Below are 18,322 nucleotides of genomic sequence, written 5' to 3'. Positions count from 1 at the left end.
AAGGTTGAGGGCAGATCTGAAAGAGATTTGTGAAATAAAATCAAATAGCTTGATTTAGGGACTAAACGAAGAAGCAGATGGAATGTCAACAATGACCGAGTGTCTGGCTTGGAGTGAATGGTGACTAGGTTGGGGAGGTAATTTTTTTTTTTTTTTTTTAAGGCAGGATCTTGCTCTGTCGCCCAGGCTGGAGTGCAGTGGCGTGATCATAGCTCACTGCAGCCTTGAACTCCTGGGCTCAAGTGATCCTCCTGCCTCAGCCTCCCAAGTAGCTGGGACTGCAGGCACACACCATCATGCCTGGCTAATTTTTTAACGTTTTGTAGAAATGGGATCTTGCTATGTTCCTCAGGATGGTCTTGATCTTCTGGGCTCAAGCAATCCTCCCACCTTGGCCTCCCAAAGTGCAGGATTACTGGCATGAGCGACCGTGTCCTGCCCCAGGCAGTAACTTTACCTCTTACAGCTGGAGGAGTAGTTTTTGACCTTGAAGTTTTTATCTTTGTATTTCATCCACAATAATAAGAGTTGTTTGTCAGTGAATGTCCTCTAATTGCATGAATTTACTTGACTAAATATATACGACGTCCTCACGCCGGGGCTGGCACAAGGGACCTTGTAAGGTACAAAGGTCACATTAATTTTTGGAGTAGGATATTTTAGATCTCTCTCCCTCTCCTCCAAGAGAACCAGCAAAGGTTCTTCCTCCTATCTGAAGAACAATGAAAGCATCAATAAAAATTAAAAATAAATAACACTATTGTCTTTTGAAGATCAATTTCAAGTCCTGCCACTTCAGTAATTTTCCCTGTATACCAGTACAATGTTTTTTTCTACATAAACAGCAATAACTTGGGGGTTACTCAGGGAAGACAGTGAGGAGATGACAAAATTATGAACAAAATCATTAATCAAAGACTGCACAAGACTAGCAAGTATCATAGCTGCTGAGTGTGACGATACTTTTGTTTTGTCGTGAGCAGCTCAGACCCAAGGGGAATGGATGAGCCTTTGGAATTGCTTGGAGGGAGGAACAATGGAGGATCAATACTCACTGGCAGTATGGCTTCTCTGGCCACCGCAAAGCCTGCTCAATGACAACCTGGCTAGGTCTCTTGGCCCTGTTGGGATGAGGCTGTTGTGCTGTCTTGGGGAGGGCAATCCTTCCTCTTGACAGTTTCCTGGAATTTGCTGGGCTTAGAGGCTGCTTTCCTTTGCCTCAAGCAGGATTTAACAAGCTGTGGAGGTTTTCGGTTCTGCTGCTTTTTCTGCCACTCTTTTCTTGTTCAGTTGCCAGCAGGCCTTCGTCCTTCTAGGATTCCAAGCTGTGGCTTCTCTGAAGGCTGATGTAATGGTTCTAAGCCTCAGAATAGAAGACCCACTTTTTGATATGATCTCTCTGTTGTCAGCCTGTATGTTCACCTCACTGACTCCTCTTTTCCCTCTTAGCAGCCCTTCTAAATGTCCTACCAGCATCTTTAAATGTCTTTCCCCATGAGGATCTCTCCTTGGTTCTCCTTTGATCTCTATTTACTCTCTTCTTAGGCTACTCCATTAAATTGCATGGTTTCAGCTAATGAATCTATATAAAAAGACTCCAAAGCATTCATCTTTAGGTTCAACTTCTTGCTTGAATTCTGGTCCAGCATTCATTCATTTATTCGTTGATCAATTCATTCAGAAAACATTTATTGCCCATCTGTGCTATGCCAGACCCTGCCCTAAGCAGTGGGCATAGAGACGAGACAGACACAACCCCGGCCCTCATGAAACCTCCATTCTAGCTCTTCCAGTTTTCTGTTAGACATTTAGACTTACATGTGTCTCAAACCTGTCCCAGTCTGGATATATAACCTGTGCCATCCAACCTGCTCCCTCAGCCTGGCAGACTTCTGTTAAGGGCCTCACAGTCTCTGGGGCCACCCAGTTACACACATCTCCTCTCTGTCTTATCCCCAACACTCACTCTCCACTGTGTCCCTACCACCAAGGTTCTGTGCCATTCATGTTTGTTTCCAGCTCCCCTTAAAGGCAGGAAATGAAGAGTAGAGAGAAGACACAGCGAGTTTCAAGACCTCATATTTTATTTGGGATGCAAGCAATGATTCTTCATTTTTCTTTTCTTTTTCTTAGAGTTGGAGATGAGGTCTGGAGATGTTTCCCAGGCTGGATTCGAACTTCTGGGCTCATGTCATCCTCCTGTCTCGGCCTCCAGAGTAGCTGGGACCACAGGCACATGCCACCATGCCTGGCTGGTTACTGTACACGTTTAAAGATTAAAAAAAAAAAATCAAGGGTGTTTGAAAAAAAAAAATACTACCCTGTCTGTGTGTTCATTTACATACCCCTATAGGCACTGGAGTTTTTGATATCTAGGTAGGTCAACAGAACAAAAAGGCTCCTTTCTCACCCAAAGCCCAGATCAACAAAACAGTTTAAAAAAAAAGAAAGAAAAAAAAAAAAAAAAAAGAAAAAAACCTCAGCTGCGCAGACCAACACAGAAACTGAGGACGGGGAAGAGAAGAAAGTTGTGGATTCTATTCCAGATGCAATTTCCAATCTCCCATGCATAGTAACAGACAACTCCTTCCTAATGTAAATTGCCAGCCATCAAGTATTCTTAGGTGGTATTTGAATTTAAGTAAAATGACTCCTTGGGCAACTACCTGACGGCCAACAGCTTTTACAACACGTTTTCTGATATAAAGTGTTTTACAGAGAGCTTGTATCTTTTTACTACCGAGCATTACATTCTGAACAGAAACTTCATAAGATTTTTCAGCAGAGAGTTTTAAGAGTTTCCATCATAGGACCTAACAACAACTGTGTTCTATTATTTTTAGTGCAAGAGTAAAGACCCAAGAGAAACAGCATTTTCAATTTGACTTTATGGCCCCCCAAGTTGTGCTCGAGGTAAATGAAAGTTAAAAACTGGTACTGGGAAAAGAGCAAGGACTTTCGACTCCAACTTGGGTTTGAAATCCACTACTACTTATGAGCGATTGCACTTTGGGCAAGTTGCTTAAGTCATTTGTGTCTCAGTTTTCTCATCTATTAACAAAAGTAATTCTACTCTATAGAATTGATGCAGCAAAGGTTTATAGTATGGAGCCTCATACATAGTAGGGTATCCCAAATGCTTTAGTTCTATGTAACTCAACTCAAACCAGCTTAAGAAAAAATGAAAATTTCTTGGCCTGCCTAACTGAAAAGTTCAGCGTAAGGTGGCTTCAGGCATAGCTGGATCCAGGAGCTCGAACAATGTCATCAGGATACAATCACCCCCAACTTTCGGCTTCATTCTTCATTGAGCCCAGTAGACTAGCTAGCTTATTTCTGGAGCAAGCAAAACAGAAAACTCTGAAAGAACAGAGGCTGAGATGCAGAAGGCCTGGATGAACCCTTTCTGGACAGGAAAAAACAGGTTTGGACACCATAGCCCATGTGATGTGTCCTAGTGGGAATGGCATTCAGGCCAGCGTAAGGACACATTTCATCTTTGAGGGCAGCAAAGATCCCCTGGTGGCCATCAAGCAGACCACCCGGAGGCAAAACTCCTTAGCTGAGGAATTCAGAAGTAATTAGACTTTTCTATTATCTGAAGCAGACACCTGGTACCAGGCTTCTTTTCTAAAATGTGTAAGAAACTAGAATTTCTATACATCTCTGCATAGCATGCATGTCAGAACTCATTGTGCAAAAGTTGCTGACATCAAGGCACCAAAATGTCTACAAATGTAATCATTTATCATGACCAACATGGATGATAGGGCCCAAATTACCCTTAGGCTCTGTATTAGTTCATGCTCATGCTGCTAATAAAGACATACCTGAGACTGGGTAATTTATAAAGGCTAGAGGTTTAATAGACTCACAGTTCCACATGCTTGGAGAGGCCTCACAATCATGGCTGAAGGCGAAGGAGAAGCAAAGTCACGTCTTACATGGTGGCAGCCAAGAAAGCATGTGCGGGGAACTCCCCTTTATAAAACCATCAGATCTTGTGAGACTTATTCACTATCATGAGAATAGCATGGGAAAGATCCACCCCCACGATTCAGTTACCTCCCACTGGGTCCCTCCCATGACATGTGGGAATTATGGGAGCTACAATTCCAGATGAGATTTGGGTGGGGACACAGACAAACCATATTAAAGTAAAAATCCACCATGGCACCCTCAGTCCTCTCTTCCTGGGGCACCTTGATGCCCTCTTCTGCAGGGTTCTTTCTTTTTAAAAAAACCTATACTGTTGTTGGGAAATTCTTCTTACTACCGGTGAGCCAATCACTTTCCATTGCCAGGGCTCTGATGCCTCTCCTGGTAATCATCATCAAAGTCCCATGGAACAGGCGGGTCCAAGATTATAATTTCCATTTGGCAGATAAGGAAACTGAGGCTCCGTCTGAGTTTTCTCTTGCTGCTATTACACATTACCATAAACTCAGTGACTTGAAACAATACAGGTTTATTATCTTGCAGTTCTAGAGGGCAAGAGTCTGGAATAAACCTTACTGGGTTAAAATCAAGGTGTCACAGGCCTGTGTTTCCTCTGGAGGCTGTGAAAGAGGATCTGTTTCCTTTCCATTTCCAGCTTCCAAAGGCCACCTGTATTCTTTGGCTGATGGCCCCCTTCCATTTTTTTTTTTTTGAGACAGAGTCTTGCTCTGTCGCCCAGGCTGGAGTGCAGTGGCATGATCTCAGCTCACTACAACCTCCACCTCCTGGGCTCAAGCAATCCTCTCACCTCAGCCTCCCAAGTAGCTGGGACTACAGGCACATGCCACCATGCCTGGCTATTTATTGTATTTTTTTTTATAGAGATGGGGGTCTCACTATATTGCCCAGGCTGGTCTTGAACTCCTGAGCTCATGTGATCCTCCTGCCTGGGCCTCCCAAAGGTCTGGGATTACAGGCATGAGCCACCGTGCCTGGCCTCCCCTTCCATCTTTAAAGCCAGCAGCATAGCATCGTCAACTTTCTCTCTGACTCTGACCCTCCTGCCTACTTCTTTCCTTTATAAGGACACGGTGATTGTATGAGGTGCACCCTGATAAAGCAGGATAATCTCCCATCTCACATCTGAAAAGTATTTTTTGCCGTGTAAAGTAATATATTTACAGGATCCGAAGATTAGAACATGGGCATCTTCATCCACTATGCAGCCAATCACAGGCTTATAAGGTAGAAGCCCTGCAACCACTCCTTAACAGCTCAGCTGAGATTTTAACTGAGGTTAATGGTTCTGAATTAAGAGACTTCAGATAAGAATGCTGGCTCTCCTGCAGAGTTGCTGTGTGACCTCAGTTAGGCCTCTCTGACCTTCTCTCCTTTTCTGTAGAATGGGGGTGTGGTTTTTTTGTTTTTTTTTTTTTACAGACAAGGTCTTGCTCTGTTGCCCAGGCTGGAGTGCAGTGGCACAATCATGGCTCACTGGAACCTTGAACTCCTGGGTTCAAGAAATTCTCCAACCTCAGCATCTCCAGTAGCTGAGACAACAGGCATGTGCCACCATACCTGGCTAATTTTTAATTTTTTTGTAGAGTTGGGGGTCTCATTATATTGCCCAACTGTTCTCGAACTCCTGGCCTCAAGTGATTCTCCTGCCACAGCTTCCCAAAGTGCTGGGGATATTGTTTTAATGATTCAGTGAGACGCTGGCATTAAGTGTCTAGCGCAGTGGCTGGCATGGAAAATGAGTGATGACAGGCATTTCCGGTGTTTTTAACAGCCTTGAACTTGCCCTTTTGAACATCTGGCTCAGGAAAAACAGGGGAAGAGCCAATGGCATATTGGAGTAGAACGAGCTTGGGCTTTGACTCAGCCATATGATGATAAAGAACTTGAACTTTCTCTGACTTTCAGTTTCTTTATTCATAAATGAATGCAGGAGGCCCTTCTGTCACAGAATTAAGCAGAAAACGTCTGCCTCATAGCTGGTACCCTCAAGAAATACAAACTTTTTCTCTCACTGCCTTCCATTCATCCTCCTTTCTAATTGATTTCCTTCACTTTTTCTCTTCTCCGTCTCTTCCTTTCTTCCTCCCTCCATCTGGCCCTTCTTTCTTTCCTTCCTCCCTACTTCCCCTCCTTTCCTCTCTCCCTCTCTTCCATTTCCCATATGTGAGACCCCTATTTAAGAGCAATTGGCCTATCTCAGGGACTTCTGGTGTCTGCTCTTGGTCTCCCCTCTTATGTGTCACCGCAGCCTGTACTTTGCATTCATCAGTTTCTTAGTCGTACAATCCAAATGCTAATGACCCCTGCCCAACCTTCCCTCTTATCCTCCTCCACTAACGTGAGTCAACACACCCTAGAATAACTGTACAGATGCAAACAGGATCCACTCTCCCCACCCCATCCCCTGTGCAGGAAGTGGACTCAAAACCGTGCCATCGTTGGAAACCTCTAACGGTCCAGAAAGGGGAGGGACAGTCTTTTGTAAGGAGCCCCCAGAGCTCCTTTCCTCCCTAGCAGGGCCCTATCTATTGAGCCGGCTGATGCCCACGCTGATGCCCTCATTCCCTTTCATGCACTGGTGGTTTTCAGTCTGATATTGAAAGTGCAATATGCTTGCCAGTAATGATGTCTTATTGGAGTGTAAAAATTTTCCCATTTTGCTGCTTTATCCTGAATTTAAAGTATTTTGAAATTCACTTACATCAGAGAGGACCAGAGGCCCGAAATTTGCTGTAAATAAACTCATGCCTTCAAAGGTGTTATCTATGAAATGGGAGATGGGATAGGTTACTGTTTCTGTGGCTCATGCGCCAGCTGGCAGAATTGGTCACAGAGCTTTTCCATCATGAGAACTGGCAGCCTCTTTTCTTCCAAGTGTTGGTCACGGGTGTAAGGACACTCTGACCTTGCGTTGTGAATCTATTCAATTGAAGTTTGTCCAACATGTGGAGTTGGAGGATCATTTAGCTCTTCAGTCTCTGCTTGGAAAATCTGAAAATCCTGAAGCTACAGCAGAGACTAACAATATAATGGATTCAAGCAGGGTTTGGTGGGGTGGCTGTTATTAGTGGAGTGGTTACCGTGCACACAGCACTCTGCCAACAGCTTTTTGCAAGTTATCTTAACTAAACCTCTCAACAACCCTGCTAGATTGTTGCAAGACCACTCAGACAGTTAGATGTTCCTGAAACTTTCTTGCCATCTACCATCATGATATTCATAAAAAATAAATCAGGAAAACTTCTCACATAAGTTGCAGTAGGTGTCTAGATTTACTAATGTGTTACAGTGACCCAGTCACGACCAGAGATTCCTTGGATCCAAAGGCAGTGTTCTCTATAGTCACAGTTGTTAAGAGCCTGCACAGGCTGGGTGCGGTGGCTCACGCCTGTAATCCCAGGACTTTGGGAGGCCAAGGTGGGCAGATCACCAAGCTCAGGAGTTTGAGACCAGCCTGGTCAACATGGTGAAACCCCGTCTCCACTAAAAATACAAAAAATTAGCTGGGCATGGTGGCATGCATCTGTAGTCCCAGCTACTCGGTAGCCTGAGGCACGAGAGTCATTTGAACCTAGGAGGCAGAGGTTGCAGTAGCTGAGATCGCACCATTGCACTCCAGCCTGGGTGACACAGCAAGAGTCCGTCTCACTCAAAAAAAAAAAAAAAAAAAAAAGAGCCTGCACACTGGGGTGCATCTTGGCTCAGCTACTTCCTAGCTGTGTGACATTGGACCAGTCATTTAAACTCTCTGGGCCTTAGTCCCCGCATTTGTAAAACGTGGATACTAATGGTACCCTCCTCATAGGGTTGCGTGAGAATTACATGAGTTCTTGTATGTGAAGCACTTAGAAGAGTAGCCACCGATGGTAAATGCTGTATAAATATCCACCAACTAAAACCTTTAAAAACGGCTTTACCTTCCCTGTGACGATGTTCTCAGCTGTCTCCCACAGGTCTGGGTCACTGGTATGCCTCAGATGACAAGCAGTAGAAAATGGAGCTCAGGTTCAGAAGGGTGGGAGGGTGGAAAAAGATGAGAGATTCCTTAATGGGTAATGTACTTTATTCTGGGAATGAATATGCTGAAAACTCTAACTTCATCACTACACAATATATCCCTGTAGCAAAATTTCACCTTCTACTGCATACATTTACACACACACACAGACACACACACACACACAAAATCATGTTTAAACCTAATCTTTACTGTGGCGGTAGTAAGGGGTAGGGCTTTAGGAGGTGATTATTTCATGGAACTCCACCCTCATGGATGGGATTAGTGCTCTTTTTGTTTTGTTTTGTTTTTTCTTGTTTGAGACAGAGTCTCTCCCTGTCACCCAGGCTGGAGTGCAATGGTGCAATCTCGGCCCACTGCAACCTCTGCCTCCCTGGTTTAAACGATTCTCCTGCCTCAGCCTCCCTAGTAGCTGCGATTACAGGTGCCCGCCACCATGCCCAACTACTTTTTGTATTTTTAGTAGAGATGGGGTTTCACCATGTTGGCCAGGCTGGTCTCGATCTGACCTCATGATCTGCCCATCTCAGCCTCCCAAAGTGCTGGGATTACAGGCATGAGCCACCGTGCCTGGCAGGATTAGTGCTCTTATAAAAGAAGCCAGAGGGAGCTGGCTCACCCCTTCCACCATGTTGGGGTGTGGCAAGAAGGCACCATCTCTGAGGCAGAGAGAGAGACCTCACCAGACACCAAATCTGCTGGCATCCTCATCTTGGACTTCACAGCCTCTAGAGCCATCAGCAATAAGTTTCTGTTGCTTATAAATTACCCAGCCTAAGGTATTTTGCTATAGAAGCCTGAATAGACTAAGACAGGACTCTACCCCTCAACATCATTACATGGCTGTCTCATTATTCAGAACTTGAACCAAATGCCATTTCCTCACTTCCTCAGAGAGGCCTTCCTTAGTGTTCTGGTCACCTCACGCATTCATCACATTAAACTTCTGCCACTTTTAGAGGGTGGGAGAGATTAGATGGGTCAATGTGTCTGTTAACTATTTATCGAAATCTTCACTATGTACTAGGCAATGGGGATTCAGTGATTAGCAAGATACATTCCCTTCTTCCCAAAAGAATTTATGTTTTGGAGTGGGAAGGCAGGAAATAAACAGATAAATATAAACATCTGAATACAGTAATTTCTGGTTTAGTTGAATACTTTAAAAAGGAGCCTTGTAACATATGAAAAAAAGCTCAACATCACCGATCATTCGAGAAATGTAAATCAAAACCACAGTGAGATACCATCTCACACCAGTCAGAACGGTGATTATTAAAAAGTCAAGAAAAAACAGATGCTGATGAGGTTATGGAGAAATAGGAATGTTTCTACACTGTTGCTGGGAATGTAAATTAATTTAATCAATGTGGAAGATGGTATGGCAATTCCTCAAAGGTCTAGAACCAGAAATACCATTTGACCCAGCAATTCCATTAATGGGTATATACCCGAAGGAATATGAATTATTCTGTTACAAAGATACATGCATATGTATGTTCTTTGCAGCACTATTCACAATAACAGAGACATGTAATCAATGCAAATGCCCATCAATGATAGACTGGATGAAGAAAATGTGGTACATATACACCATGGAATACTATGCATCCATAAAAAGGAATGAGATCATGTCAATTGCAGGGACATGGATGGAGCTGGGAGCTATTATCCTCAGCAAAGTAACACAGGAACAGAAAATCAAACACCACATGTTCTCACTTATAAGTGGGAGCTGAACAATGGGAACATATGGACACAGGGAAGGGAACAACACACACTGGGGCCTGTCGGGGTTGAGGGAGGGAGAGCATTAGAAAAAATAGCTAATGCATGGTGGGCTTAATACCTAGGTGATGGGTTGATAGGTGCAGCAAACCACCATGGCACACGTTTACCTGTGTAACAAACCTGAGCATCCTGCATATGTACCCTGGAATTTAAAATAAACATTTAAGTTTAAAAAAAGAGGCTTGTACAACTATTAGTCTTTCTGGAAAATTTCTGGACTGTCTTATATGGCCTCAATATCTATTTCTAAAGTCTCACTGGAGCGCATAAGTAGTATGTTACTCTTGAGTTGGTTTTTAAACGGGAGTCATTGGGCGGAATACTTTCTTTCTTGTCAGAAGTCTCAAGCTAATTTCATTTAGAAGGGGTCTTGGGCTGTCAGGCCATTTCTTGATCTAATATTCAAGCACAGTGCTATTGGTGGTGGAGGGAGGAGGAGGATGGCCTAACAAGTCTCTCTCTATATAGCTTTCCTGGATTCAAGGCATGGAGCATACCTCAATAACGATCAGAAGGAGAGAGATCTGATCTCAGCAAGGGGAAATAAATAAATAAATAAATAAAGTATTAGTTTCATGCAAACGTAACTGTCGTTTTTGTCATTAAAAGTAATGGCAAAAATTAAGCAATGTTATTACTTTTAATGACAAAAATCACAATTACCGTTGCACCAACCTAATATTTTTGCAGAGAAATAGTGCCCATCTGAGAGTCCAGCAGTATGGGAACAGGCTTATATTCAGGATGGCTTGCATCATTGATAAGAATCTCTTGAGTTTACACAGAACTTTTCACATATGCACCTGAGTCTGGCTTAGGTTTGTGCACTTGTTTCTTTTGAGCTTGTGTAGTTATATTTTATACTGCCCTGGAGAAGGCAGAAGAGTTTGTATGTACACAGAGGAAAGCACAGTGTTTTTAACAATAACAGTCTGCTCAGCCTGTATCTTCCCCCCACTTTGGAGACAGGGTCTCACTCTGTGGTCCAGGTTAGAGTGCAGTAGTGCAATCACAGTTCACTGCAACCTCCACCTCCCAGGCTCAAGCCATCCTCCTGCCTCCTACCTGGAGGTTTAATAACCTCCTAAGTAGCTGGAACTATAGGCATGACACCACTGCACCCAGCTAATTTTTGTAGTTTTGGTAGAGACAGGATTTCACCATGTTGCACAGGCTGGTCTCAAACTCCTGGGCTCAAGCAATCCACCTGCCTTGGCCTCCCAAAGTGTTGGGATTACAAGTGGGAGCCATTGTGTCCACTCAGCCTATATCTTAATGATGAGGATGGATCCCTTGACACGTGGAGCCCATTTTCTAACAGGTGTCAGGGGACTCCTCTTTGCAGGACTCCTGGCTCTCAATTGGATATAAGCTTGCTATGGACTGGATTATGTCCCTTAGAATCTGTATGTTGAAACTCTAACCCCCAATGTAATGGTACACAGAGATGGGATGAGGCCTTTGGGAGATAATTAGGTGTAGATGAGGTCGTGAGGCTGGGATCCTCATGGTGGGATTAGTGACCTTATAAGAAGAGATACCAGAGAGCCATCTCTCTTTCTCTCTCTCTACCATGTGAGGAGCAGCTGTCTGCAAGCCAAGAGGAGAACCTTTGCCAGATCCCGACCATGCTGGTTCACTGATCTCAGACTCTAGCCACCAGAACTATGAGCAAATACATTTATGTTGTCAGCCCCCCAGTTTATGGGATTTTGTTACGGCAGCTGGAGCTAAGAATTCAGGCCGGGTGTGTTGGCTCACGCCTATAATCCCAACACTTTTGGAGGCTGAGGTGGAGGTTGCTTGAGCCCAGGAGTTCAAGACCAGCCTGGGCGACATAACAAGACCCTGTCTCCACAAAAAGTAAAAAATTAGCTGGGTGTCATGGTGTGTGCCTGTAGTCCCAGCTACTTGGAAAGCGGAGGTGGGAGGATCACTTGAGCCTGGAAGTTTTAGGCTATAGTGAGCCATGTTTGAGCCACTACTTCTCTGGAGCAGGACCCTGTATCAAAAAAAAAAAAAAAAGGCAGAACTCAAGTCAGCTAACATTTACAGTGTGTCTTTCATGCACCAGGCAATATGCTAAGCCCTGGAGACATGAAGAAAAAGAAGATTTAATCTTGGCCTTAAGGGAAATCATAGTTTAATAGGAAAGACTGCAAATCAGATTACGTTATCACATAGAATTGTTATTTGAGTACTTAATTCTAATAGCAACTGAATCCAAAAGCCTCTTCATTTAAAGCCCAGGTGGTAAATTTCCAGATTTTTTCCATATAAGCAAGACTTATTCCTTGAGAGCGCATAAAGGAGGCAGTCCCCATGAACCCCCTAGATTTTTTTGTCTCACAAATAGACCTAAGATAGCAAATACGGCAAAAGCTTCTTAAGAATGAGACCCTTTTAAGACAAAGTTCCCCTTAAAGCTTGACATGTTCAGAATGACAAGTGTGCTGCTTAAAATCTTACCTCTCAGATTCCCAATCTTTTCAGACTGGCCACCTGATGTTGTTACAGTCTTGCCAGTGCACCACAATAAAGCAGTCTCTCTTTGCGAAGTTTCACTCAGAGTTAATTGTCTCAGGACCAAGAGAATTAAGGAGCATGGACACAAAAGGTGAGGTTGAAGTGAAAGTTTAATAAGTGAAAGAAGTAAGTTCTTTGCCACAGAGAGGGGACATGGAAGAAGGCTGCCATTTTTACAGTTGAATACAAAGGCTTTTATAAGAAACCAAGGAGGGCTGGGTGTCTCATTTGCATAATGCATGAATTTCTGGTAGCTCCACCCCATCCTTCTAGTGTGCATGTGGGCCCTTAGCTCAAATTACTCCATATTGCTTTGCTCCTCTTACTGCACATGTGTCAGGGAATGGAATTTTCCATTGCAGGGCATGTCTGGGCAAGTCACCTGTGTAGCCTTTCTTATCTGTGCAGCTGTGGACATGTCTTAGGCAAGCCCCCCTGTGCAAGTTTCTTTATCTGTGTCTGCAGGCAGTTCTTTTGCTTGAACTGAGGAACCACCCTAGCTGCCCCCCGACCAGCTTCTTCCTTTCTCCTCTCTCAGTGTAACCCCAAAAATCATGCCCTCCAGATAGCAGAGATTAAGAAGAAGTATCTGCACTTAATTACAAGTCAAGATCTCAAGGACATAAAACAAGAAGAGTGGAAAATCTCATCTGGTTTTCATTTCAGGGACCCATAGCAAAGTTTATCTTAACAGACACAGGTCTAGTCAGAACTACAAAACTGACTGATCTGCAGAGCCAGCTCAAACTGCAGGCTTATAGGCTTTCCAGGTCCATGTTCTACTCCATGCCCCTCTTTACAACAGAACAACACAGAAGGACAAGGACAAAGAAAAATGGCAACAACAAAAAAAGGCTGTTTCTGAGGGGAAAGGGATCAAACGATATGAATATTCATACCACAAAATACCAAAAGTACACCAGAGACATCACACCCCAAGACTAGCCACACAGATCCTTTTTTTGCCGTTAATCAAACCTTGCAGAGGAGACAGATAGTGATTTTTACTGTTTGCTCAACTGGATTGCACAGAGAACCAGGCCAGGAGCCTGGCTGGTACGAAATTCTTACACTTTTGCCATGGTGTCAGTTTCCTGGGTTCCCTTTGCTGTGGCTTCCTGAAAAAAAAGAACAATTTTGATGATCTTGCTCACAGTGCCATAACTGTGGGGCCCAGGGCCCTTTGCCCCCTAAAGTTTTGCTGAAAGTTACTGAGGCAGATTGATGAATAGAAGAGTGGCATACAAATTTATTTCACGTGTATACACAGACGCCTTCAGAATGAAGACTCAACTTCCCAAATAGGCTGTAAAAGGAAGATAAATCTCGAGACCCCAAACTCACTAAGCCAAAAGGAAAAGTCAAGCTGGGAACTGGGTGACACAAACCTGCTTCCCATTTGGTTCCTAAATAAGATGGCTACAAAGATAAAAAGCTACATACCTCCCTCACATTTTGCCCATAAGGAAATTCCTTGTAGGCTCCAAGATCTTTACCTTAAATCATTTCTGTTGAATTTCACCTTGGCAATGTAAATTAATAATTTGTCTGCCCAAGCGAGGACCATAAGACAGAACTCAAAGTCATCCCTCCACTCACCTGAGACAAATGCATATCTGATTACTTCCCCTGACCTACTGTCTATGTTACTGTATGTAAAACTGCAGATTCACTGAGCCAGAGGAAGGCAGGAATGACTATTTCCTCTACCCCCTCTCACATGAAAATTGTGTATTCCCTCAATATCTGCCCTTTCTCCTTGAAGCCCTCAAAATCGTCTTTGGAGAAAGACATAGACCTGTCTCCTGGTGCACATCAAGAGCAATTTTGGCAAATCTTTGCCAAAAGTGGGCAACTCTGGCAAATCTAAAAGGATTGAGACTTGCCTCAATCAGTTTTTTCAATTTACAAGGTACAGAAGCTTATACATCATCTTGAGATTACAGAAAACAGGTTATGGGAGTAGGGAGAAGAGGAATTCTATTGAGGGGCAGTATGATGACCAGGGAACAGAAATTAACAGGTGAATAGTTCTGTTTGGAATTTACATGGTCCTTGGAAACAGTGCTTATCTTCAAAGGGGGTCTGTTCAGATGTGGTTACATTTTTGGTCTTCTTTTTGCAATGGAGAATAAGAGGCAGGGGAACTAGAACACTTGTCCTCAGCGGGTCAGTCCTGTCTCTGCATAGATAAGGAAAATTCTCTTCCAGTACTTGATGGTCTCTAAGAGTTTTTAGTTTAAAACACTCATTATACCAGGGAGCCATATTTTGGGGTAGAATATTTTGATATCCTTCCAGGTGGCTGGCAAGATGGTCAAATAGGAATAGCTCCGGTCAGCAGCTCCCAGTGAGATCAACACAGAAGGCGGGAGATTTCTGCATTTCCAAGTGAGGTACCTGGCTTATCTCATTGGGACTGGTTAGACAGTGGGTGCAGCCCACAGAGGGCGAGCCAAAGCAGGGTGGGACATTGCCTCACCTGGGAAGCACAAGGGGTCGGGGAACTCCCTCCCCTAGCCAAGGGAAGCCCTGAGGTACTGTGCCATGAGGAACGGTGCTATCCAGCTCAGATTCTATGCTTTTCCCATGGTCTTTGCAACCCGCAGACCAGGAGATTCCCTCAGGTGCCTACACCACCATGGCTCTGGGTTTCAAGCACAAATCTGGGTGGCTGTTTGGGCAGACATTGAGCTAGCTGTAGGAGTTTTTTTTATACCCCAGTGGCACCTGAAATGTCAGTGAGACAGAACAGTTCACTCCCCTGGAAAGTGGGCTGAAGCCAGGGAGCTGAGTGGTCTAGCTCAGCAGATCCTACCTGTACAGAACCCAAAAAGCTGAGATCTACTGGCTTGAAATTCTCGCTGCCAGCACAGCAGTCTGAAGTTGACTTGGGGTGCTGGAGCTTGGTCAGGGGAGGGGTGTCCGCCATTGCTGAGGCTTGAGTAGGCAGTTTTCCCCTCACAGTGTAAACAAAGCCGCGTGGAAGTTTGAACTGGGTGGAGCCTACCACCGTTCAGCAAAGCTGCTGTAGCCAGACTGCCTCTCTAGATTCCTCCTCTCTGGGCAGGGCATCTCTGAAAGAAAGGCAGCAGCCCCAATCAGGGGCTTATAAATAAAACTCCCATCTCCCTGGGACAGAGCACCTGGGGAACGGGGCGCCTGTGGACGCAGCTTCAGCAGACTTAAACTTTCCTGCCTGCTGGCTCTGAAGAGAGCAGGGGATCTCCCAGCATAGCACTCAAGCTCTGCTAAGGGACAGACTGCCTCCTCAAGTGGGTCCCTGACCCTCGTGCCTCCTGACTGGGAGACGGCTCCCAGCAGCGGTCGACAGAAACCTCATACAGGAGAGCTTCAGTTGGCATCAGGCGGGTGCCCCTCTGGGACGAAGCTTCCAGAAGAAGGAACAGGCAGCAGTCTTTGCTGTTCTGTAGACTCCGCTGGTGATATCTAGGCAAACAGGGCTGGAGTGGACCTCCAGCAAACTCCAGCATATCTGCAGCAGAGGGGCCTGACTGTTAGAAGGAAAATTAACAAACAGAAAGGAATAGCATTGACCTCAACAAAAAGGATGTCCACACAAAACCGCTATCCAAAGGTCACCAACATCAAAGACCAAAGGTAGATAAATGCACAAAGATGAGGAAAAGCCAGAGCAAAAGGCTGAAAATTCCAAAAACCAGAACACATCTTCTCCTCCAAAGGATCACAACTCCTAACCAGCAAGGGAACAAAACTGGACAGAGAATAAGTTTCACGAATTGACAGAAGTAGGCTTCAGAAGGTGGATAATAACAAACTCCTCTGAGCTAAAGGAGCATGTTCTAACCCAAAGCAAGGAAGCTAAGAACCTTGAAAAAAGGTTAGAGGAATTGCTAACTAGAATTACCAGTTTAGAGAAGAACATAAATGACCTGATGGAGCTGAAAAACACAGCATCAGAAATTTGAGAAGCATACACAAGTATCAATAGCCGAATCAATCAAGCAGAAGAAGAAAGGATATAAGGGATTGAAGAACAACTTAATGAAATAAAGTATGAAGACAAGAATAGAGAAAAAAGAATGAAAAGGAACGAACAAAACCTCCAAGACATATGGGACTATGTGAAAAGACCAAACCTACGTTTGATTGGTGTACCTGAAAGTGAGGGGGAGAATGGGACCAGGTTGGAGAATACTCTTCAGGATATTATCCAGGAGAACTTCCCCAACCTAGCAAGACAGGCCAACATTCAAATTCAGGAAATACAGAGAACACCACAAAGATAATCCTTGAAAAGAGCAACCCCGAGACACATAATCATCAGATTCACCACGGTTGAAATGAAGGAAAAAATGTTAAGGGCAGCCAGAAAGAAAGGTCAGGATACCCACAAAGGGAAGCCCATCAGACTAACAGTGGATCTCTTTGCAGAAACCCTACAAGCCAGAAGAGAGTGGGGGCCAATATTCAACATTCTTAAAGAAATGAATTTTCAACCCAGAATTTCATATCCAGCCAAACCAAGCTTCATAAGTGAAAAAGAAATAAAATCCTTTACAGACAAGCAAATGCTGAGATTTTGTCACCACCAGGCCTGCCTTACAAGAGCTCTTGAAGGAAGCACTAAATATGGAAAGGAAAAACCAGTACTAGCCACTGCAAAAACATACCAAATTGTAAAGACTATCAACACTATGAAGAAACTGCATCAACTAACAGGCAAAATAACCAGCTAACATCATAATGACAGGATCAAATTCACACATAACAATATTAACCTTAAATGTAAATAGGCTAAATGCCCCAATTAAAAGACACAGACTGGCAAATTGGATAAAGAGTCAAGACCCATTGGTGTGCTGTATTCAGGAGCCCCATCTCACGTGCAAAGACACACATAGGCTCAAAATAAAGGGAAGGAGGAATATTTACAAAGCAAATGGAAAGCAAAAAAAAAAAAAAAAAAAAAAGCAGGGTTTGCAACCATAGTCTCTGATGAAACAGACTTTAAATGAACAAAGATCAAAAAAGACAAAGAAGGGCATTACATAATGGTAAAGGGATCAATGCAACAAGAAGAGCTAACTATCTTAAATATATATGCACCCAATACAGGAGCACCCAGATTCATAAAGCAAGTTCTTAAAGACCTACAAAGAAATTTTGACTCCCACAGAATAATAGTGGGAGACTTTAACACCCTACTGTCAATATTAGGCAGATCAATGTGACAGAAAATTAACAAGGATATTCAGGACTTGAACTCAGATCTGGACCAAGCAGACCTAATAGACATCTACAGAACTCTCCACCCCAAATCAACAGAATATACATTCTTCTCAGCACCACATTGCACTTATTCTAAAATTGACCACATAAGTGGAAGTAAAACACTCCTCAGCCAATCCAAAAGAATGGAAATCATAATAAATAGTCTTTCAGACCACAGTGCAATCAAATTAGAACTCAGGATTAAGAAATTCACTCAAAACCGCACAACTACATGGAAACTGCACAACCTGCTCCTGAATGACTACTGGGTAAATAATGAAATTAAGGCAGAAATAAATAAGTTGTTTGAAACCAATGAGAACAAAGACACAATGTACCAGGATCTCTGGGACACAGCTAAAGCAGTGTTTAGAGGGAAATTTATAGCACTAAATGCCCACAGCAGAAAGTGGGAAAGATCTAAAATCGACACCCTAACATCACAATTAAAAGAACTAGAGATGCAAGAGCAAACAAATTCAAAAGCTAGCAGAGGGCAAGAAATAACTAAGATCAGAACAGAACAGAAGGAGATAGAGACACAAAAAACCCTTCAAAAAACCAGTGAGTCCAGGAGCTGTTTATTTTAAAAAGATTAACAAAATACATAGACTGCTAGCCAGACTAATAAAGAAGAAAAGAGAGAATAATCAAATAAGCATAATAATAAATGATAAAGGAGATATCACCACTGATCCCACAGAAATACAAACTACCATCAGAGAATACTATAAATACCTCTACCCAAATAAACTAGAAAATCTAGAAGAA

General features: G+C 43.5%; 1 long non-coding RNA gene across 1 annotated transcript; it reads right to left on the bottom strand.

Moving 5' to 3' along the window:
• Positions 1-2,078: 2,078 nt before the first annotated feature.
• On the bottom strand, positions 2,079-17,222 carry LOC129137453 (uncharacterized). Its single transcript, XR_008540027.1, has 3 exons — positions 12,239-17,222; positions 7,878-7,960; positions 2,079-2,259 (listed from the first exon to the last, which is right to left on the bottom strand). It is a non-coding gene; the product is annotated as an uncharacterized LOC129137453 (long non-coding RNA).
• Positions 17,223-18,322: the final 1,100 nt, after the last annotated feature.

The sequence above is a fragment of the Pan troglodytes genome, chromosome 18, assembly GCF_028858775.2.
Source record: "Pan troglodytes isolate AG18354 chromosome 18, NHGRI_mPanTro3-v2.0_pri, whole genome shotgun sequence".
In the NCBI taxonomy this organism is placed as follows: Eukaryota; Metazoa; Chordata; class Mammalia; order Primates; family Hominidae; genus Pan; species Pan troglodytes.
This window is presented reverse-complemented; position numbering and strand designations above follow the sequence as displayed.